The sequence below is a fragment of the Zalophus californianus genome, chromosome 4 (genome assembly GCF_009762305.2).
Source record: "Zalophus californianus isolate mZalCal1 chromosome 4, mZalCal1.pri.v2, whole genome shotgun sequence".
NCBI lineage: Eukaryota > Metazoa > Chordata > Mammalia > Carnivora > Otariidae > Zalophus > Zalophus californianus.
This window is the reverse complement of record NC_045598.1, coordinates 131436034-131460960: the sequence shown is the minus strand read 5'-3', so window position 1 is coordinate 131460960 and position 24927 is coordinate 131436034. Positions and strand designations below refer to the sequence as shown.

The 24927-nt window shown below is 39.3% G+C and overlaps 1 protein-coding gene across 1 annotated transcript in view; it reads right to left on the bottom strand.

The window, feature by feature from the left end:
• KCNB2 (potassium voltage-gated channel subfamily B member 2) overlaps positions 1-24664 on the bottom strand; it is a 380735-nt gene extending 356071 nt beyond the window's left edge. Inside the window, exon 1 of the mRNA XM_027568670.2 lies at positions 24116-24664. The gene's annotated coding sequence lies outside the window, so the exon portion shown is untranslated. The remainder of the gene's footprint in view (positions 1-24115) is intronic.
• Between the last annotated feature and the right edge of the window lie 263 nt (positions 24665-24927).

Genomic DNA, 24927 nt, shown 5'->3' with positions numbered 1-24927 from the left:
CAAGCAGTTGAAGAGCTTTGAATAGTGTAGAGAGAGTTCATCAGGCATTCAGAATAATCGTGCAAAGCAAATGGTCATTATTTGTTTTTTCTTCATTGGCCATTGGCCAAACAGGTAATAAATAAAGAAAGGTGAAGAGACATAGAGGATAGATCCAGAAGTTCCAACATCCATTTGATAGGAATTCCAGAAAAAGATAATAAAGAGAATGGAGCAGAGGAAATAGTTAAGGAAATCATTGAAGAAAACTTTCCAGAGCTAAAGGATTCAAATCTTGAGGTTGTCAGTGCTTACCGAATACCTAGTTAGATCGATGAGAAGAGACTCACTCCTAGACAAATCTTGGTGAAATTTGAGAATTCCAGTGATAAAGATAAAATCCTAAAGGCTTCCAGAAAAAGAGATATAACCTACAGAGGAACAAGAATCAGCGACTGCAGACTTATCATTAGATACTCTAGATGCCAGAAGTCAGTGCAGCAATGTCATAAAAGTTCTGCAGGCAAAAGGCTTTACACCTAGAATCCTATGCCCAGCCAAATTGGCATCTGATTTTGAAGGGTAAACAAAGACATTTTTTGATACCAAAAAATTCACAGTTTGTTTCTTGCATACCCTCTTTGAAAGAATTACTGGAGGATATACTTTAGCAATCTAGGATGACTATAAACATGTACACACAATATATATTACCTTCCTCCCACAGCAAGAGTCAAAAAGGAAAATGAAATTAAAATGCCACATTTCTACCCAGGAGGATGGACTGTGAACAGTATACTTGGGGAGTAGGGGAAAGGAAGGTTACAGATACTGCTTAGATGTTGGTGAAGTTAAAGGCTGTGTTAAAATTAGTGTTAATCATTGTAGCTTGTGCAAGACTAGGCTTTCTAAACTACTGGGGAGAGGGAGGGAATCTGTCAATGTAACCATAGGGAGAGGTGAGGTGAAAGTAATAGAAAAACACAGGAAAAAAGATGGCAATATAAGTTAAATAGGGAAAATATGGAAAAGTTGAACATTTGTCAGAAGAACGTATTCAATTTTAAATCATTTATCATGATGTGAATCTTGAATCTTTATATTAAACCTTTTTCCTTTGGGAAAAAAAAAGAAAACAAATGGTCATCTTTGGAGCTTCTAGTTGAAGACAAGTGCAGAGTACAGTACCTCTGAAATGCGCTGAGCCTTTCTGTCTGCCCCCCACCTGTCATTCTCCCTTTTCTTTCTTCCTCTGTGGATTTTCTCTCCCACTTTCCTGTCTCTATTTCTCCACACATTCCTTACCTTTCTCCCATTCCTTTCCCTCTCTTCTGATCTTGTTCCCTAGATTTTTTTTATCCTTGGAGCCTTTAACCAACCACAAAATCAAACTATATAATTTCAAACTTGTACCCACTTCAAAAAGTCTTCTATAGTCTTAATATGAAAACCTCTTGAGCTGAAAATGCCATATCTCTATCCAGAAGAGAAAAACGTCTAAACTGAGCTGCTCTGTAGGGGACGTTGTATGAGTTCACACAAGGGGCTTTGCTCAGAGGCTAAGGACCCCTGGGTCCAGTCGGGCTGAGTTTCTGCCTCCCCCTCACCTTTCTGGTTGGACTTGTTTCCTCATCCATTAAATAATGGCATTTTATCCCTACAGATCATTAATATCCTATGACACTTGGCTAATCTTTCCTCGCACTATGATTCTGTGATCTTTACCACCCTCCGCTCCAATCATTATCTTCACTTTAGATAAAAGTAAACAAATCCTACTACCTTAGAGTCAATGAAGACTTTTTTCCTAATTTCTTTTAAAAAGGTGGTTTCCATGTTTCCTTTCAAGAACCCTTTAGTATTTACCAGATCTTGAAACTACCTTCAGAACATCATAAAAGTTTCACATCTTTTATTTAGTGTTTAATTTTCTATATTTTGACTTTTCATTTTTCATCTACGTTCTTTTCTGCTATACTAATCTTACTTCTAACAATGAACCTGTCGGTTTCCTCTGGGTTAGGTACTGCATCTTGACACTCTTAAGAGCTCACAAAATTTATGATTTTAATTTTAGTAATTAAAATGGATATGATGGGACATTTTCTCACATTTAGCTTTATAAGTGAAATTATGTCTATCATCATGATTTTACTCCATAAAAATTTATCACCTAATTTAGTATATAAGTATAATATAAAATGTAATAATTCAATGTTCAAACGATGTAGATGTTATGCAACTGTGTAGAATTTATATGCATAGATAGTTATAAACTGAAGAATTTTTTATTTCAAGGGCAAAATCTCAGTGAACCTTTTCTTGGGGCAGTTTGTTGATTTATTTCACCTCACTTGATCAATTGAAAAGTCAAGCTTGCAACAATCAGTCGACCCGTGCAAATGTACTAAAACTCCCTTCATTAGTCTGTTAGAGAAAAAAGCGACTCTTTAACTAATAAACAACAACAAACATTCTCGTTTTGCACAGCTGCACTGTGCTGTTACCAGCAGCGTGAAATTATGCTGCCAACCCCTTCAGGGCCAAACCTGACAAAACACAACTTTCTGATCACGGCATCATAATTACAGCCTGGGACTCTAGGTTGTGGCGGCTGGGGGAGGGGGGGTGTGGGGGGTGGAGTTTACTGTAGTCTCAAAAATACTACCATTATGTCATACACTTGACACTTCCTTAGGGTAGCAAGGCAGGATAAAGTCCCATGTGTGATCCTGTGAAGACGCAAAGCAAATCTTTCTAAAGATCTAAGTGAAGTTTAACATTTCATTTCTGTGTTGCTAGTACACACTGAGCAGGCATTTGCACACAAGCAGCTCTGAGACCTTAAAGTCTAAATCACTCAATGTATAGCTAAAGCATTTTCTTAAATTTTCATGTACGTTATTAAGTAGTAAAGGAATCTTTTTTTATAATAGCTATTTCTGGTTCAGAGAGCCACTAAGTTTATTTGTAGTAGATATCTGTGAGAAAAGCACCCTAATTATTAGTTGAAAATGTAATCAATGCTTCTTAAAAAAAATTTTAGTACTTCCTGAAATTTTTGAGACTACTTCCAGAATTTACTAATGAAAAAAAATGATAACAAGTTAAAAATGAATCAAATTCATTGGAGAAAGATAGTACTTTAAAGTAAAGCCCTGGAAACTCAGTTATCCTAAGAAATTGAACAAACCCGCTGAATTACTTTAGAACCTGGCCAGAAATATCAATGAATTTCATAGTGTTTTTTGTTTTTAATATATCAAATTCTAGCAATAACTGATATATTGTCCTTGTCATCAGAAAGGCGAAAGGTGGCATTTCTTTTCTGCAATCAAAAGCTGTTAATATAATATGTTCCTCGATTTTTAGCACAAATATTTAGTCCTTAGTTTAAAAAAAATCTAGGACCTTTATCCTTGATATAACCGATGCTTTTTTTAGATACACTTGAACAAAATCCTAAAAGCTTTGCTTTCAGTGGTCAGAGGAAGCATTGTGTTGCAGTAAGAAGGGGAAAAGACAATAAGTAGAATATGCAATATGAGCATCTTTAAATATCACAGATGTCTCTGAATAACCAAATTTATAAATAAACCATTTTGTTTAGACACATAATATGATTGTTCTTCATCGGAATAGAGAACTATTTAAATAATTAGATCCTACATATATATGTTTGCTATAATTAGAGATTAAAGCACTAGGTTTGCCTTTAGTAACAGGGCTTTTTACAAGACATAGCTGACAAAAAATATCCTCTACTTTGAAAAATATAATACTGATATTATAATGCATCTTGGGCCTTTTATAAACTATAAGGTATAGTCATGGCTTGAAATTTTCAGTCTGTTTCCAAACACACAGAAAGGCTAAAACTTTTACATGAGTGTTCATGTTCATTCAGCTGGTGGAAGATTTTTTATTATGAAGGTAAAAATGCCCTTTACATTGGGGCCCAAGATGTGTTCTTTTAAGTTTCTTTTTGCAAACGTCCTCCCAGAGTCACAATGCCGTGAAGGGGATAAATAAAGATGAAAGGCGATGAGAAAAGTTAAAAAGGCAGCCAACAGAAAAACTACTTGTGCCACTGAAAGGAATGAAAACAAGCCTGGGCCACCCTGTAATATCCTGATAAAAATCACAAACACTTCAGTTCTATGTGGATGATACAATCTTCTATTGGGTGATGGACTCAGATTTCATATGCCATGTGGGTGTTTGGCCTAAGTTAGATTTAGCCTCTATAAGACCAAGTAAAAAAATGTTCATGAAATTTGGATAGGATTTGAATATTTGTTAGGTTTCTTCCAATAAAATTAGCTTTTAGATCATGTAATGATTGATCTGGAATGTTCAGTAGTAACATTCTTGACAAGGGAGGTTTCTCTCAGTTGGGCTACATTAAGCAAAAATACACTTTCCAGTTACTTTCTGGTCCCTTACTTCTGGTAATCAAACACATTACAGGCAATGTGGTTTTTATTAAAAGCTCGAATACTGAGTCTGATTTTAGTTTCTATGACCTAAACATTATACCATACTTTATATCCCCTCATGTTTGGAGACTAGAATCACAAAATGTAGCAAAGGGAACTTGTATATGATCCAGTCCAATTCCTTATTTCCAGGTTCCAAAACTGAGATCCAATGAGGTCATGTGACTGGTTGATCTCTCTCTCTCCAGTAGTTGCCAAACTTGGACTAGAACCGACGAGATCTATAAATGCCTACATAAGTCTCTATCTATTACATCCCACCTCGTTATTCTTTGCTTTTCACCTTACAGTTTTTAAAAGCTTTTATTTCTTTGTCTACCCCCATGTCAAAATATTGATTCAAACTACACTAAGTTGAGATGCAATATTTCCTATATATTGTTCATTTCTTTAAAGGCTAATGGCTGTAGTCAGGCAACTTGACTGTGCTCTGATGAAGAGAGGTGAACTTCACAGAATTGTTCTTTCATTACCTCTCCTTTCCTAGTACCAGTTCTTATGATTACTACCCCCTTCTGCTCCGGATCCCTTCAGTCAGTTCTGCACACTGCAGCCCCAACACCAGGAAACCGGGGTCACTTTGTATAGAAGATGCTCCCATGCTTCCCAAGGGCTGGATAAAGACACACGGCATACAAAGACTGCAAGGTCTATCCTCTACTTCTCCCTGCAGTTCTATCATGTACCGTACTACCTCTCATTCTGTGTTCTAGCTTTTCTGTTCATTTCTTTCATGTGCTATTCTCCTCCTACAGGAAATTTGCACAACTTCTATTTTTTCCCCTCTTCACCTTTAGATATCAACTCAAGAATCACATCTTAGATAACATCCCCTGATTACCCTGACTATACAATCATCTTATTTTAAGAACTTATATAGAAGTAGGTGCTTTTTACCTGTAGCACTTGTCACAACAGCAGTTTTATATTTATTGGGATGAGTATTTTGATTATTTGATTAATACCCATCCTCTTTAATAGACTCTAAGTTCCTTGAAGGCAGGGATCATGTCTCATCTTATTCACCATTGTATCCCAAGTGCCTGGCATGAAGTACACCCACAATGATATTTTTGAATGAAAAAGTGAATGATCAGATTTATATTTTACTTAGCATTTATTTAAAAATTATATTCTCATTCCGGCTACCCCATATTTACCTGCCACTCCCCAAATCCAATCTGACCTTCATGTATGAAATGCTCTTTTCTACATTCTCCATCTGATAAGCGCTTATTCATTATTCAAGATCAAGAACAAATATCTTGTTCCGGGGTGAATTAATCTCTTTTGCCATAATGAATTAGAACTTTGCTCTATATGTTATAATGCTTTTATCTTATATCATAACTACTCATTTACTCAATCTTTTTATTCTTTCATTCAGCAAATATTTATGAGCCCTACTCTGCTTGAGGCGCAGTCTCTGACATCATGGAGCTTACATTCTAGTGGAAGTAGATAGGCATTCTACAAACAAACATACAAGCAACTGACTACAACTGTGAAAAAAAACTACAACGGAGAAGAAGGTTCCACATGAGCTTTAACTGAAAATACCTTCTTGGTTGTGAGTTCTTAAAAGTAATAAGCTTCTCGATGTGGTATATATACACAATGGAATATTATGCAGCCATCAAAAGGAATGAGATCTTGCCATTTGCAACGACGTGGATGGAACTGGAGGGTGTTATGCTGAGTGAAATAAGTCAATCAGAGAAAGACATGTATCATATGACCTCACTGTTATGAGGAATTCTTAATCTCAGGAAACAAACTGAGGGTTGCTGGAGTGGTGGGGGGGTGGGAGGGATGGGGTGGCTGGGTGATAGACATTGGGGAGGGTATGTGCTATGGCGAGTGCTGTGAATTGTGCAAGCCTGTTGAATCACAGACCTGTACCTCTGAAACAAATAATGCAATATATGTTAAGAAAAAAAAAGGAAGAAGAAGATAGCAGGAGGGGAGGAATTAAGAGGGGGAATCGGAGGGGGAGACCAACCATGAGAGACGATGGACTTTGAAAAACAAACTGAGGGTTCTAGAGGGGAGGCGGGTGGGGGGATGGGTTAGCCTGGTGATGGGTATTAAAGAGGGCACGTTCTGCGTGGAGCACTGAGTGTTATGCACAAACAATGAATCATGGGGAACACTACATCCAAAACTAATGATGTAATGTATGGCAGTTAACATAACAATAAAAAAATTTTAAAAAAAGTAATAAGCTTCTCTTATCCATATTTGCAACTTTGGCAGGCAAATGCTTAACAAATTTTGTGGACTATCCAAAAGAATGAATAAATGAGTGAATAATGAATTTCAAGGCACTATTATCTTTATTTTTGGTCAAATGTTTTGGGTAACATCTCCTATTATCAGTTTATTTTGGTGACTTCCAATTTGTTTAGAAGTTCTACTGGCCCTTATTTATCTATTTTGACAAGACCTGGGTTCAAGATAAGAACTAGGTTTTCTGGAATATGTAGGGAAGAAGTGATAAATAAATAAGACTCTAACAATTATTGCTGCCCCAACTGGAATATGCTACCTGAAAACACTACTGGGCCTAGCCTAGTAATGTTCCAGTAGACCCCAGGTGACCACCTGTCAGGTATGCACAGAAGAAACTCCTACCCTGTTGTGAGATGTAGAAGATAGCCTTCAAAGTGGCTTCCATCACTCCAATTTTATGGTTCTATGAGATTTAAGTGAATACCACTCATCTAGACATTCCACTGGACAGATGAAGAATAGGGAAAAGCTCACCCTTCCAATTTCCTTTTTTTAAATAAAAAGATGTATTTATTTATTTGAGAGAGAGCTTGAGCACATACAAGTGTGGGGAGGGGCAGAGGGAGAGAATTTTCAAGCAGACTCCCCGCTGAGCATGGAGCCCGTCACGGGGCTCAATCCAATGACCCTGAGATCAGGACCTAAGCTGAAACCAAGAGTCAGATGCTCAGCCCGACTGAGCCACCCAGGCACCCCACCCTTTCAATTTCTTAAGTTTAAAACTTTGCAGAAGTGAATTTTCAATTTCTCAGCTTACACTACTCGCTCTGAAGACAAATATGCAAGCCAGAAGAGACAATGTGATTGAATTTTCAGTAGTAAAAAAAGAAAAGTAAAAGAAAAGAAAGTACCAGAGTTAGTGAGTCCCTTTTTTTTCCCCCCAGAGGTGAGCTCACACCCTTTAACAATGATCTTTCCTCTTTCTAATTAATATAAAGTATTGCCATGGAAAAACTATACGAGGAGGGCAAAGTTTAATCGAAGGAATGACCCAGTGGTAACGGAAATACAAGCAGAGCCGTATTTGGGTTGGGAAAATAGTTTAAGTTGAAAGGTAGAAATCTTTCCCAACATATTCAAATCACAATATATAGGTGGCCATGTCTTCAGACTCAAAGGAGACTATGGCCAAAATTTGCCTTAGGATGCTCAGTGTAGCCACAGCCATAGGTACCTTTCCTGACTGTCCATATTCAAAATACTGTCATGTGTTCTAGCTTCTAGTGTGAAAAAACAGTTTCTAACAAATCAATGGTATCTTTCATTAATGAAGCTAATTTAAAAAATCAGAATGTGTCACAAGTAATCATATGCTTGATTTTTATTCTGTGCATTAAGTAGAAAAGGAAAGAGGCTCACTGAACTGTAGACATCCATCTCCACATCCCTTATAATTAATGTTTTCCATCCACCCTTGTCATCAGTGAGGATCATTAAACAGCATTTATTAAGCATCCATCTGTGTATGGCACTTTATAAATATTCCTCCCCTTGCCCCTGCTCCCTTTCCCAATCTACCATGTGTCTCTGTTGTATAAAATGCTAGGGAACTACAATGATAATAAATAATTAATGGTAAGAACATAAGGCAGATGGATGAGATGACCTACTAGCATCTAAGAATTTTAGGATGTTAAATTTACTGCTAATAATATAATTTAGCACAATTTGATAAGAAAATATCAAAGCGGTTTGATGAGGAAAATGAGCTAATCATATTCCATCAACATATTCTAAAATAAAAATGTGAAAATTCGGGACCACAGATGGACTGACTGAAAGCCTTCAGTTCATGTGACTTATACCAGATGATACAGTCTTGAAATAAATAATCTGGAGAACAGTGTGGAAAAAAATCATAAAAATTATGGTTGTGATAAGGGAATGTCATTTTGAAGCAAAGGTGAAAATATTCATAAATAAAGGACACCTACTGTTTTCATTGAACGGACTAGTATGTTTAAGAAAGATGAAATCTTGGATTTTTCCCCTTTTCAGTTCTTCTTTAATGTTTTTTCTTCAAGGAAATGTTTTTTCTTCATGGAAAGAGTCAAAAATATTGGGTTTAGGTATGGTGGTATCTAAAGCACTCTTTTTCACTTTTACAAGCTTCACGTAGTCAGGATTATAGTCCAAGAGCATGTCAAGGTAAAATAAGCTATTGCTATAAGATTCAGATTTAAAACTTGGATTTTATTTCTGCTTAAGATCAAAATGCCCATAAGTAGAAACTGTATTTCCTAGAAGGTAAGAATATTCTTGGAGATGTATCTGAAGGAAAGCCAAAGTTATGATCTCATTTGCTTTGTGAATTTTGTTAATAATCACCATTTTTATCACCTACCACATGTTGGGTGATTATTATATGCAGCTTTTATGCTTATCCCTTAAATTTAATTTTCAGAATGAACATGCATTAATTCTCAACCCACCTAGGGATGGGTATTATCTTTAATTTACAAATAAGGAAACTGAGGCTCAGGGGCGCCTGGATGGCTCAATTGGTTAAGCGTCTGCCTTCGGCTCAGGTCATGATCCCAGGATCCTGGGATGGAGCCCCAGTTGGGGCTCCCTGCTAAGTGGGGAGTCGGTTTCTCCTTCTGTCCCTCTATGTGCCCCCCCACTCTCTGCTCTCTCTCAAATAAATAAAATCTAAAAAAAAAAAAAAGGTTGGGGCGCCTGGGTGGCTCAGTCGTTAAAGCAGCTGCCTTCGGCTCAGGTCATGATCCCAGGGTCCTGGAATAGGAGCCCCACGTCGGGCTCTCTGCTCAGCAGGAAGTCTGCTTCTCCCTCTCCCACTCCCCCTGCTCATGTTCCCTCTCTCGCTGTCTCTCTCTGTCAAGATAAATAAATAAAATCTTTAAAAAAAAAAAAAAGGAAAGGAAACTGAGGCCCAGAAAGGTAAGTTCCTTGTTCACGATGACACAACTAGTGAGTGCTGGTGCCAGGATTCCAATCCAGCATTATCTTAATGCAAAGCCCATGTCCTTAACCTCATAAGATGCTGGAGATTTTCCTTGAATGGCAGGATTCTGGATGCCTCAGAATGATAAACAAATGGAAATATGGAAACAATATTGAGGAATATTTTTAGCATGATGTAGAAGACTAAAACTCAAATACTTCTTATACCATTATAGCTATCCTTTGCTCTAAGTGGCATGTATAAAATATATTAAATGTTATAATTTTCTCATGTATAGAGATGGTAGGGTTGGCAACTATTTTTGCAGTTCTAAATTTTTAAACTAAACAGATTTTATTTTATTTTATTTATTAAAAGATTTTATTTATTTATTTGAGACAGAGAGCATGGGGAGAAGCAGGCTCCCCGCTGAGCAGGGAGCCCGACATGGGGCTCGATCCCAGGACCCTGGGATCATGACTTGAGCCAAAGGCAGACACTTACTCGACTGAGCCACCCAGGCGCCCCCTAAATAAATTTTAGTAAGTGACTTTGAAAAGTAATATTATTAGCCTTAGAATTTGAGATTTATACTCAAGATAGATGCCTTAAAAATATAAAATTCAGGGGCACCTGCTTCTCTCCTCCCGGTTTGTGCTCTCTCTCTCGCTCTCTCTCTCTCTCTCAAATAAATAAAATCTTTAAAAACATATATATGTGTATATATATACACACATATATAATTCATAGCATTTGGAAGGGCAACATTAGTGGATTTAAGTGATTTTCCCAGGGTCCATTCCGCATCAGGGCTAGAAGTCAACTCTCTTGTTCCTGAGTCTATATTTCTCCACTAGACTTTGCTACCTTAGAGCATCAATATATAAAATTACAATGATGGAAGAGAAAAAGTGAAGTAAGAGCAATCAAACTATCTTATATTCAGTTAAACCTATAAATACTGATGAGTTGAACCTAATTATTAATGAATCCTGACTATAACATAAATCTATAATTTCTCCTATTCCAATAATGGTCAGAATGGAAAAAGATCAAACATTACAAATAATACATACTGATTTAGATACATTATTCCTTTCTCATTCCCTCCCCCCCCTCCCTTCCTTCCAAAACAATGTGTTAATTGGCTATCACTTTATACTGAATGCAGGGGATACAAAATTGGGTAAGGTAGCCAGCCCTTGATCTCAAAAAACCCATAGGATCACTGCAAAGAATATTACAAGAATTTTTGGATTTGTGCTTTTAGCATATGTCTTACAGGCTCAGATAATATTATGGACTTAAATATTTCTTTAACTGGCACCTAATTAATGCTTTCCACCTGATTTAAACATATTAATGTGAAGGAAGGGAAAAGTATAAAATGCCAGGAAGTGACACAGATGTTTTAATTCATGGGGCTTTATAGAACATAATGTTCATTTATGTGAGCTATAGCCTTGGCCATCATTTGCAATTTTAAAGGCTCTTGGAAGTCTTAAATGAATTAATGAATTAAATGGATTATTTCATTAAGTCACTCGACAAATACTTACTGAGCACCTACAACTGTATCAAACATTGTGTTATAAAATGCCTGCAAGAAAATGGCTCCCTAAAAAAGAAAAGACAAAAGATAAAAAAGAAGAAAAGACAAAACCCTTACTATAACATTCTACTTTAGCTGCACATATATGATTACAAGCCATGTTTGTTATTTTGCTGGGCCTAAATGAAACCAGAAGACAATTTTAAAAAAGTAACTTTTTAATAGCTTCTAAGCTTTCTATGTGCATTCTTTCTATTAAGCCTAATGAAAATGCTCTCCTTAGATTTAGAAAAAAAAAACCTAGGATTCCAAATTTAAAATGACATTTATCTCAAAAGTAAATTAATATTGAATGGTAGTCTAATTAATAATTGTGATTTTACGAACTAAAGACATTTAGCATGGAAGCCCCTAGACACATTTGTCCTAAGCTATACAGACTAGAGAACAGGACTAAAGATGAACCATCTCTTCTCAAATGTTACTTTACCGCTGTATTTCAGAACTGTACCTTCTAAATACTACTTTCTCATTCTGGTATTATCTTTCTGGAAGATAGTGCTTTTCATCTGTGAAAAGCAGAACAAAGAATTCAAGAGATCCAGTCACACGGGAACTTCCAAAGGATTAAAAGCAACTCTAATGTTATCTAGGTGATAACCGTGAAAAAAAAAAAAAAACCAGCATAATACTTCACCATAATAACGTGCTTTACATAATAAATACTGAAATTATTGTATCTGACAAATCTCCAAAAATATATCAATTGGCATGTCAAGAGCTATTATCATTTCAGAGGGATTTTTTGTTAGTAATCTGAACTGATAAAACAGCTCTTATAAATAAGCACAAAAGAAATCAATATGCAAAAGGAAAGGAACTTGTTAAAGAACACAGTGTTGTGTCTGTGTCATTTTAGAGGTTAGAAGGGAAACATGAATAGAGGAGAAACATGAATAGAAGCAGGAGACAGAGAGAAAAGATGGACAAGAATGAAAGAAAGAGAGAGAGAAAGAAGAAAGAAAGAGAGAGAGAGAGAAAGAAAGAAAAATAAAGGAAGGAAGGAAATCCTGTCTGGGAAAAGTGGGCGTGAGAAAGCATTTAAGGTCACATTAGACGCTTACAAAGATAATGTTCTATATTTGTATCACATTTTACATTTTGTAGTTCACATAAAGAAAGAAATGCCTTCAATAAAGAACAATTCCTATGCACAGAAATAAATCATAGTGCATTCAAATCCCTTCACTAGGATGTACCTGGGAGATACTCATCTGAGTCAAAATAGGCATTGGACTCCACAGATGGCTTGCATGTTTATATATGGTTAGTTGGAGGCTGATGTTGGTTGTAAGTGGGTATTTCTAGAATTTAAACCATACTGCTTTTGAAACTTAGTGTTTCCTAAAGTAATTCATGCTAATAATAATCCAGGCCTGCACTGTCTCGTATGGTAGCCACTAGCCACATATGGATATTTAAATTTAAAATTTAATTTCTCAGCCTCACGAGTCACATTTCAAGGGTTCGATAGCTTATACGGCTAGTGCCTGCCGAATCGAAGAGCGCAGACAGACAAAACGCCCATCATCACAACAGTTCTATCGGAAAGCACTGGTCTTCACTCCTGTGAAGTTATGAAGCTGAGTCCTGTTCTGAAAATAGGGATGAAAGAAAAACTCCATTGGAAGTACCATGTTCTTCCTCATCTCATTCCACCAGTGGCCTCCATTCCTACCAGTGGTAGCCCCTCAACCCCCACTTTCCAACTGTTCCAGCCCAGGCTGCAGAACCATTTTAGCCCTTGCCAAGAAGCACGTGAAGAATGTGTGAGTAGTGCAGGGCCATGGGCTGGCAGTTCATCAACATGCTGGTCCTACTCTGGTGCTACTCTGGCCCACCCTGAGCAGCAGTTCTTGGTAGCTGCACTCCTGGTAGCTATTCTGTGACCTAGAACCTGACTTGGGTCCTGGTTCCATCCATTCTTTCACTCAATGACCCAACACATTAACAAGGAGCACCAACTATGTGGAGGTGTTGTGGATAAAGCAGTGAATATGGACAGCCTCTGCCTTTAGTGAGCTGACATTCTCACACAGTAAAACGACACAGGAAAATGACCCACAATTTAGAATTGGGTAAGTGCTGTAAAGGAGAATAGAAGGTGCTAAGAAAGAGAATAATGGAGAGACCCAAGAAGACTTCTTTGAGCAAATGACTTTTGACCTGAGATCAGGGGCATAAGTAAGAGTGAGGTAGGTAAAAGGAAGAGACAGTACCCCAAACCACCACCTGTGTATGCCTTGTGGCAAGGAATCTCAGGCACCTGGGATAAACTAAAAGAAAGCCAGAAATCATAGCAGACTATGAAGGGTGAGTGGCCTGAAACGAGGCAGGCGGGCAGGGGCCAGACTGACCAGAGCCTCTACCAACAACAGCCTTACGCTAGCGATGCTTTGGAAAGTGAAGAAGGAATAGGGTAACCCCTGAGTTAAAGATTGAGGCCTTTGTCCTAAGAAAAGTGGGAAATCATTTAAGGGGTTAAGGTAGATGGGTGATAAGATCAGATTTGCCATTTATAAAAAAAGAAAAGCAAAGGGCAAAATGGATTGAGGGGACAAGAAAAGAAGCTAGGAGTCCAGTTAATAAGCTTTAGTGGAAGTCCAGAAAGAGGTGTTGGCAGTTGGGTGATGGCACAGGGAATGGTTGTGTCCACTGTGCCCGAAACCCTGCATTTATGATGTGACCATCACATGACTTTCCTGACAAGAGACACCCATGTCTAAACTAGTCCAGACTCCTGCTAGCTCCATACAATAGACTTCCTTCTAAATTCTTAAGTGTCCACAAACCATAGCATCTGAGCCTATGGGGCTGGATCTTCCTAATCCTGCCTGCCCCGTCTGCCCCTACCTGTCTGAGTCTCAAATATTGCCTGTTCCCACACACCCCTCCCCATAATTTGACTGGGGCTTCTGCCAGTACACCAGAGATCTAACTTTCTGCCCACTTGGACCGCCGCCAGCCATCCATCTCTGGCTTTTCCAGATGCCACGTGTGCCTACCTGCCTGATTTCCTCTTAGGACCAGCTTACCTGGACCCTGCCATGACTGAGCGCCCACTGTTAGAAAACAGGAGGAGGGAGTGGAAAAAGAAGCAAAGAACTCAAGTCCCGGAGTCTGCAACAAACAAACCAGGTGACCAGAAGCAGAGCATAAAGGTATCTCTGGGTAATAATGGCGGCATAATGTCTCAAATCCCCCACTTTAGCACACCACAGCCCACATGCGGCTCCTCACTCCACAAGTGTCACCCTCACCCTTTCATTTCCAGCAGCTTTGCCTTTGCCCGGCACTTTCCCTTCCAAATAGAAAGAACCCCCGATCGTCTGGACCTAGGGCAGACTCACTGCCCTTGCCACTGAAGAGGGAGCTGGGCGGTTCTTTGTTTCTCGACAGACTCTAAGCACTGTGAGGATAAGGACCAATTCTGTTTAACCTGGTGACCTAGAAGAGTGCTTTACCTATGAAAAGTGCTTAACAAATATTTGCTAAATGCATGTCTTTAAAAAGCTGGCTACAATTTTGAGACAGTTGGGCTATGAGAAAGCAGTAAGTCCTTTTAGAGAAAGAACTACAGCTTTGTTTTGGAAAAACAATAAAACCATAATGGACTGTTTGGCTATTACAGGCAAGTCCCTTTGTAGACCTGCACACCGAGTCCACTGCCCCTTGAGAACGGATAGAGGGGAAATCCTAGATAAAGAGATGTGAGGAAGAGCCTGGGGGAAGAGAAAGGCCTAGCAAACGGCTTGTATCTGGGCCGGTGAGCAAACCCCCATGGTAAGGAATGGTAAAGACAGTTCTAGAAGCATTGACATCTAACATTCAATTAGAACTAGTTTCTTGTCTTTGGTAGAATTACCATCCTTTATCCAAAAGCACTCAGCCAGAATCTGTTATGTACAAGAGCCTTACACCAGTGATGCTTTAGGGAACTAAGGAAGGCTGTGCTAGTCCCAGAAGTCTGGATGGAGAGCCAATCAGAAGACGGGAGTGAGGTGGGGCGATGCCATGCATAGAACGGATTAACTGGAGAATGAATATAACTCAAGCCTTTCCTCCCTAATTTATTCTGGAGGAAGATGACTACAGCAGGAATGGGCTAATTGTCTAAATTTATGCTTCACTTTTGTAAGAGAGAACTGTCTCTGGGAAGCTCTTATTGACCCAGGGATTGCATTTCCCAGCCCCCCAGCATTCTGGGGGGGGGGGGCATCCGACTAGTTTTCATCAGCAGATTGTAAGCAGGAGTGTTGCTGTCATAATTTCTGAGCCAAGATGTTTAAGAAGTAGATGTGCATTTTCAATTCTCCCTTTCTCCCCACATAAACACCTCTCCCCATTTGATATGTGGGTGAGAAACTTTTATATTATGTCAAGCCACTAACATTTCAGTTTGTTATAGCAGCTGGCATCATCCTAACTCATTCTGAAGCTAATACCTTGAAGTGGGTGCTGCCTTTATAAAAATCTAAATATGTAGCGTGGGCATCAGTCAGGAGATAGCCAGAGGAGACTGGAGGCCTGGAACCCTCCTCAGCCCTGGCAACACTGCACTAACTCCAGAGGAAACGGCTGGAAAGAGCCAGAATGCTTGTGTGTGATGGTTGTTTCTCACTGCCTACAGCAAGGTGTTATAAAATAATGGATGAGCTCAGGAAATAATTGCCTGGTTTGAGAACAGAGATGGGGCAAATTGCCAAACTCTAGAAATCCAAGACTATGAAGCTGCAACAGTACATTGCTTCAGGGACTCTAAGAGTGAGGAATAACTCTGAAAATGGATTCGAATAACAGATACCTATTTTTGACAAAATGACTCGGCCTTGCAACAAAGATCTGATTAATAAGTCACCCAACCACCCATGGCTGTTCTTTCAGATGACCTCAAAGTAACCACTTGAGACACGGCGTTGAGACATGAGCAAAGAAATGCAGCAGGTTCAAGAATTATGAATAGGAAAGAATTTTCAATGTAGTTAGTAGTGTAACTGACACAAAGCAAATACATTAAAAACCTATGAAGATTTTAAGGGAATTGTATTGTCAAAGAAATTAGGAGCCTGGCCTAAGGAAACAAACAAACAGTGACTATAAAACATCCTCTAAGGCACCCAAACTTGGACCAGCAAGAAGGGTGCTGAGAAGTTAATATAATTCCCAATATCCATTTTGGATGTGTGTGTAATCAGTAGGGAAGAACCTCTCAGAGGGTGGCCAGGGCTACAGATAACAATGAACAGAGTTATTCCAAGATAGAAAACACAGAGTCTATAAAATAAAGAATTTCCCCTACTGCCAGGGCAGGAGGTGTTTGGCAATGTCTAGCAGGATTTCTTCCAGGTCATGGGCCAATGACTGCATCTCCCATTCTTCCCTTTTCCAAATGGGAATTTTTTAATACAATTATTCTACACCTGATCCATCACTCTGTCATGGGAGGGCAATAACCTGTCTTTCAGTATAAAGGTTTCTGGACAATGAGGAGCCATATCCAGACGTAATGGGGAGGACTTAGCATCACCCTTACAGCCTGGACTTTGACATGGACGCAATGACCAGGGGGGATTCAGGTAGTCTCCTGCGGCTGAGGTTTTGCTACATGTGGCCAGAGAGGCAGAATATGATAGAAATAGCTGTTCAGCAAAATTTTGCTTCTCCTTCCATGATACAGAAACGTTGCTGGGGAGCGGCTAACCAGATATTAGATATTCCAACCCTCTTTGTATATAGATGGAGGGATGTGATTCTCTCACCAAAAGAATGTGAATGGAGGCAAGGTGTGTCACTTCTTGGGTAAACCTTCTCTATGTTCATTCTCGTCCATAACTCCCAGCTAGATGCAGAGAACTCCAAATTCCTAGGACTTCACAAGAATATGTCCCCAAATCACTGCACAAGACACACACACACACTGGACTCCTATGTGAGCAAAAAACAAACTTCTACTCTATTAATCACTGAAATAGGGAGTTTTAGTACAGAAGCTCGTGTTACCACAACTAAGACAATGACCCTTGAAGAAGAAAGAGTGGGGCTCCAAGCTTGTTATTCCAACCCAAGTTGGGAGCTGAAAGCCTTATGGACACTTGGGGAATTCAGACCCTCCTCTTCTTCACCATTCCTATTAAGGTAAGTCCTGGACCATATCCTGCCTGTATGCCTCAACAGGCTCCTAACTAGTCTCCTGGGATTCAATCTTTTCTCCTCTCACCATCCACCTTCCTCACGCTAGCTCAGAGACTGTCCCCCACAAAAAGTGGACCATGTCACCCTACTTCAAATTGCAGTTAACCCCACTGCCTGTCCCACAGGATAAGATCCAAGTGATAGAACACAACACCCTTCCCATTTAACCTCCAACCTTCTTCAACCTCATCTCCCCTCATTTCCCTGCAACTGACAATGTTGAGCCCCAATTACCAGCCAAGCCCTCTTTATGACACTGCTTTGCAAATGCTGTTCCCTCTGCCTAGAATGTTCTCCATCTGCCTCCTTTTTAGCCTGGAAAATGCTTGCTCATCTCTTAAAAATTAGCTTAGTTGTCATTTCATCTGTGAAGTCTTGTCTGACACTCCCACATACGAAACGGAATCCTGACATTTATGATCAGATCAGCCAGCCTCATATATTGTGCCTACTCTTGGGGTGTTTCTATTATTCAGTTATCTACATGGTCTGATTTTGTTGCTGTTTATTTTCTTTGTTATTCCATCAGCCTTTAAATTTATCTTCTTACTAAAAATTTAGAGAGTCCTGCTTTTTCAAAACAGCCCAGTGATGCATTAGAATGAGATTGGCTCCCTTCGGTGGCAGACTGTATCTGTAATCAGTGCTGTTGAATGAGATTAACCCAGTCTTTTGGGTGAGTTTTCTACAACTGTGAAATATTTGGAGGGCAAGGCCCAGGAATACCAGAAACCCCATAACATGTACAGAAATCCTGCACTCCCTAAGTTTTACACTACTGATCAGACACATACATACACGAAAAACTTGCTTGTGAGCATCTGTGATGCGATCTTAACCCTGTCATACAAAAAATATTTTCTACATGGGCATTTTCTAGGAAAGTACCATATTTGGAACTTCACCACGATTTGCTCACCATTTTGGAGAGTCATGTCACCAGCCATAACGCTGCTCATGTGAACTCACTCACTAATACAGTACACCCACATGTTTGCAATTGTAGCTGTCGCATGCCATGGATATATTTACTTCATTCTTATTTCAAAAATGCCAAATATACAAAAGTGTCACCAATATTCAGTTCAATGTTTTCTCTTAAGCCCAAGTTTATGCATCTTAAGTAGCAAGCATCTGACTACTTTAGCACCTCTTAGTATAGCTACGCCTGAGCATATGCAAACTGATACACCTACAAGCTTATCGTAAGCAGCTTTCCTTTGATTTCTGGCTTCTCTTACAGAGAAAGAACTGATTGACTTTTAAAATATTACATATGAAGATAGGTTATATTATCTATAAATATCATTTCAGGAAAGTAAAAGGGACATTACAAAACCCTGCTTACTAAAAGGGGACACTGGGTCTAATTGAGGAGTGAATCACGACTAAATCCATCTAGGAACTCAGAGCAATCACATTTTTTTACTCTCGGGATGCTTCTGTCAGGCAACTACTCCACTGAATTGCCATTCTGCTCTGCCAACAGCATTTATGACATTTTGTTATGATTTACTTGTCTGCATGTGCAGGCTGTGAAAGCATGCTGTCCGATTCATATTTATGTCCCCAGCACCTAGCTTAGGGCTTGGCACCAAGAAAGGAGCTCGGGAGATACCCTGAGGATGAAACACCAGATGAGAATCCTAAGGAGGTAGGCAGTCCCTGGCTCTTCTGATAGATCTCTGAATCAATTATTCACTCTTTTGCCTATACCAATATTATTAAGCTTTCTTTATTCTGCCTAACGTGAAAGCGAGTTAGGTATGAACTCAATTTTCTCTCTTCCTTGTAGGCCCAGGCAGCACCATGTTCACCTTTGTATCCCCAAAGAACCCTGCACAGAGGAAGCAGTCAATAAATATTATTCAAATCAAGTTATTCCCCAGGAATATTGCTACACACAATGGTTATGTTTTTAGTACTAGTATTACTATACTTTGGGTATATTACTGATTTTAAAAAAGGGCATTTGTAGATTGGGCTAGAGACCTAAACATCAGAAAAGTACTGCTTCTCTAAATGCAATACAGGTTCCAAAAAAAAAACCAAACCTTTAAAATCAACTTATAAGCTTTAAGCCAACTGTAGGTTGAGAGTTGTCTATACAATACGCAACTGAGCTTATGAAACCTAACATCTGTGGGAAAAATTAAAATGTTAATCATGAGGATATATCTAAATATTTAATTATATGGCATGCTTCAGGGAATATTTGGCCATTTTATCGTCCAAATTTAATCCAGGTGGTATTTTTCACATAACCAGAAGCCATGGCTATTTAGAAAGAACTTTACCTCAAATATTATAGAAGCTTTCCTTGCTAAAAATCTCAGTAATTTATAATTTGATTTATGCTTTCACAATTATATTATAGTTGTCATTTAATAAAATAAATGCATTCTAGACAATATACTAGAAAGTAAAACTGTTAAGTGACTGTATTCCAATTTCCATAATATATGGGAGGTACATTTCACAGAGGAAAATATGGGGACACGGGTACAAGAAAATTATATATTGGAAAACTAATAATTTTTCTTTTAACATATGAATATATAATTCTAAAATAATAAATTAAAAATATAACACTTTATTCAAAACAATTCACAAAAGTTTTTAAAAACTGGAATTGAAAATAAAATAATCTATCGTTTGAAATTGGCTAGTCAGTCATCTCTCAGCCAGCTTTATTCTCTGTGGTCACTCTAAAAGCAGTACTTTCTAATGTTTTAGCATTCTGATAACAGTCTACCCAACTTTTAAAGATCAGCGTCCAGGTAACCTAGCTTCTTATTTCAAATTTATGTTGAAAATTTTGGCATTTTCACCTACTGAAAGTCCCTTTTTGACCTTTTCCAAGCATCCCTGTAATCAGAACTATGGTTGTATCCTTTAATGGGAAGATAGAGCTTCAAATAAATCTAGAAGCTGCAAACATCTTTTCTTATTCTGTCTGGGATCACCCTTAATACTTCTTAATATCATAGTGGTTAAGTAGAGCCAGAATGCCTGACAAGTTTGTACCATTTACTTCCTACGTGACTTTATATAAAAAGTCTCTGTACCTGAATTTTCATTTCTGTGTAATGAAGAGAATTAGTGATAGCTGCCTCATAGGGTGGTGGTGAGACTATTTAATATTTGTAAAACACTGAAAACATTTCCTGGCCAAAGTGCTTGTTATAATAATAATAGTAAAAAGAAATTTATTTTGTTTATATAAATAAAATAATCACAATATAATGATTAAAATTAAAATATAAATATTTATAATAATGTTTTAATTTAATTTCAATTTAAAGAGTAATCACTTTAATAAAAGTTGTTATTGGTTTTTAATAATTCCCCAAAGCATAGACTGTGACAAATTTTCATGATCCTCTTCATGATTTGCCTTAATTAATTTATTAAGTATGAAACTGTTAAATGTATGTCTATATGCCAGAGATCTCTGATTTTGAACGACACATGTGATTCTTTGACTAGTTATATATTCAAGTTGTATTCTCTACACTTTAAAAAATCCTTGAGGGGCAAGGACTATGTCTTTTATCTAGCTGTTTTATACTGGTTACATTCTAATCAAGCACACTTCTCCTTATATACACTTAATGAGTAATAAATGAATTAATGAATGAGTGAGTAGATACATGACATTAAATCACAGTATAGATAGGTACAATTCAATCTACAGGAACAGGTACTTTTCCCTTAAAGATAATATGATAGGAAAAAAAAGATAATATGGTAGGGTTTGGCTTACACAGGCCACGGAGTCTGTGGTCACACACACTAGACCTTTTGCTCGACAGCCAGGGCTTATAGTAAAGAATCGGTGGGAATTTATACTTAAGCACAAAGAGGAAACAACCACTGAACAAGAATGGACTATACATCTAGAGTACGGAGATGCTTGTAGTATATAACTAAAAAGTTTAAGACTGTGCTGCTCTATAAAGTTTATCTTATCACTTTGGGAATAACAAGGTCGTAAGCTCTTACCTTAAAAAATACTCTGAAAAAATACTGAACTTAAAAAATATCACTAATATGTGCTTACTCTTCTCTGAAACCTTTGTGAAAATAACAGGCATTGTGACTTTATGCAGAATCCACTTGCTGAATATAAGCAAATCCCAAATAACATTACATTCTGAAGTAAACAGAGTATCTTAACCTCACGTAGTTACCTTAAAAATGTCCCTGAGAAGATGTCCTATCAACTTTAAGGAATTTAGTCTCTAAGGGATAGCACATTTCAAATAACAAATTACTTCTTTATAATTCCTCAAGGAAAAAATGCATGAAGTTAGAATGAACAGATTTTGTAGCTCTCCTAGATTTTACCAGTAATTTGGTCTACTTTCATAGTATGTACACACATATCCCAATCTCCCTAGAATACTATTTCAAAATGACAAATATAAATTGAAGAAAAAATATTTTTTCCATGCTTAATGAAGATTTTCCACAGACATACAGGCAGGTAGGCAAAAAGAACCTGGGCAGATATTATTTTGAGTTACCAAGAAATGTGACTGAAAGCCTATCCTTGCCACTCCACTTTTTCTAGCGGTCTCACTTTTGTTACTGTACTGGAAATGAGAAGCGTGCGTTCACGCTCAGTTAGTTGCTCCATGGTGTCAACAAGGAAACTTTAAAAGCCAAACAGCCAGGATTAGATAAGGTGATAATTTTCACTACTCCCACCTGAGTATTCAGTAAACATGTATGCCTGGAAAGTTCAACTGTGGGATTTGGAGAAAAGTGAAATTGGAAATAGTTTAAAGTGACACATGGATTGATTCTACTTAGAAAAACATCAGAGAAAAAAGAAAAGACAGACGCTAAGATTCTCAAAGTGGCAGGCAATGGAGTTATTTTTTGGAGTCGGTGTGTGTGTGTTTGTGTATGAGGGAGATTTGGAAGCACTACCCTGGAGAAGGAATGGTGAAGGTTAAAAGGGGGAAGAAAGCAAAGAGAACTGCCAACTGATTCACTCCTTTCTCCAAGAGTCTGTGCTGTGCCAGAAAAGGAAAAAGAGTGCATTAGACGGAATTCTATTCATGGTAAACAACTGGTCTGAACCTGACAGCAAGAGGGAGGGGATTATAGTATTTACTTTGTGGAGGCATATTCATCCTTTTAGGTGAAGAGGATACTTTTTATTCAGTGGAGAAAAAAAGTTATTTATACACAGTACCCTCAGAAACTCTACCCAGCCACACAAGGAAGCAAGCACATTATTTATGCCCTACATTAAAAACACCACCCCTAGCAGCAATTAAACGCACATACACATACATAATGGGCCAGATTACTCAACTGTTTAAGTTTTGGTTAATTTAAGAATCAAAAATCTTTAGTTTAGATGTCTATCGATCTAATTCATGTCTTACAAGTAAGCTTTGGACAACTTTATATTTATTCACCTACACACAACACTCTCTCTCTCTAAAGAGTGAAATAAAGTAAAACTTCAATACATATATACATATATTTTTTTAATGTTACCCTCTTTTTTGTGAAAATCTTTCCTGGAAGTTATGCAGTATTGACAAGGTGGCCTTTAGATTTTTGACCAGAATTTACCTTTCTCTTGTCTTCTGAAATGTAATATCTCAATTGATGTTTATTGATAAACATACCAAGAGACCATTGTCCCACACAATGCCACACATTTAGAAACAATAACAAATTCCTACTTCTCTTTTTCGCTGAGCGTAAAAAATCAAATCCCAACAAAAGCCAACAACCAGTGCAAAAACAGAAATGTGAAAAGCTATTTAAAATATTGACATTATTGCATAACTTGATTAGAAGGACTGTTGAACCTGCATGAAATAAACCCAGTGTACATCTGTGCATCCTAAATTTTTCAGTGTAATCTTGTATCTATGATTCTATCACTTGTGCAGTCATAAATGATGTATAAATGCCATGTTTGTGCATATTGCACACTGACAATTTTTATGAATGAACACACAAAAATGCTTAGAATTCGAGAAAATGGATGGCAGCATACTATTTTGAAAACAGTCATTTAGCATTGGAAGCAAACGATGAGAGAAATGGTCGGTGTCTTTTGGTGCCATTGAGGGCAACTGTATTCTCAAGTCCTCTAGCAGAGTGTGTTGGAAACAGCCATGAAGCTCTTTCCTTAGAGACTCGTTCTCCCTCTCGGGAACCTTGCTACAGAACGGAGAACGCGCACCGCCCGAAGGATAAGATGCATGCATGTCTCTGTGCTCTGAGCACTGTTCATACATCAGAGACATCACACTCCCTAAATCCGGTCCCACAAGTGTGTGCATGTGAGTGTGGCATTTACCAACAAATGAACAGAAGGCAACAGGAGCTCATCTCCCAGAAATAACATTCCCCATCCCTTCCCAGGCAGACTGCTCAGAACCTTTTCAGGGGCTAACACTGGAGTGCCTTCCCCACGGGGACGGAGCCTTGCATTAAAAACCTCTCAGGGCTAAGTCAGCTTCAGCTTTGTGTGTGTAAGTCCACTCGGCGCCATATGGCAGTTTCCAATTCCTTTAGCAACTCAAGTCTGGCTACGCTGCCCGCGATGATTCATTCTTAAAGGAAGACCCCTTCGGGGAGCAGCAATGCCCCTTCACTTACCTAGCTCCCACAGACCCCGCTCAGCAGGCGGCACGGGCTCGGGCGCCACAGAGGGTTGTGGGATTCCCCGCTCCCTCCGGGGCTCCTCTCCCTGCGACGGTCCCCTTCGCCAGTGATCTGTCGCTGGAAAATCCCCCTCCCCTCCACGGAGAGGAGGGTCTCCCCGGCTGGCTGGAGCTCCTGGCGTTTTCCCCCCCTCTCCTCACATCCCTGACTCTGTTCACGGTCTCTAGCAGGAAAGCTCAAAGGAGAGGCGGCGGGAGGAAGCTAAGGTATCCTTAAAAAGAACAATAATCTTCATCGATCTTCGCCCCCTTCCCCACGCGGGCCCCCATCACCCTGCCGCCGCCGCCGCCGCCGCCGCCGCCCAGACAGGAGAGGGCTGGATAGAAAAGGAAAAATCGAGTGGGGCTGAGCTCGCCGCGCGGAAGGAGCCGGGAAGGCGAGCCGTGCGGGCCGGAGAGTTGCCGCTCGCTCGGGCTGCCGGCGGAGAGGTGGCGGCGCTCGGCGGGGGCGGAGGGTGGTGGGTGCTTGGTGGGTGTGTGTCTGTGGCTGAGCCCGGGAGAGGCTGGACGCGGGAGGCGAGGCAGGGCGCTCGGGGGCGCCGCTCCGGCGCGCACACCCGCCCGCGGCCACCCCGCCTCGCGCTCCGCCTCCTCCCGCGCTCCGCGCACCCGCGGGCTGTAGGGGCCGCCGCCGCCGCCGCCGCCTCCGCCTCCTCCTCCTTCTCCTCCTACTCCTCCCCCTCCCCCTCCCGCCGGGCGCTCGCGGCTCTCGAGGTGCGCGGCGGGCCCGCGTGGCGGGCCTGGGCG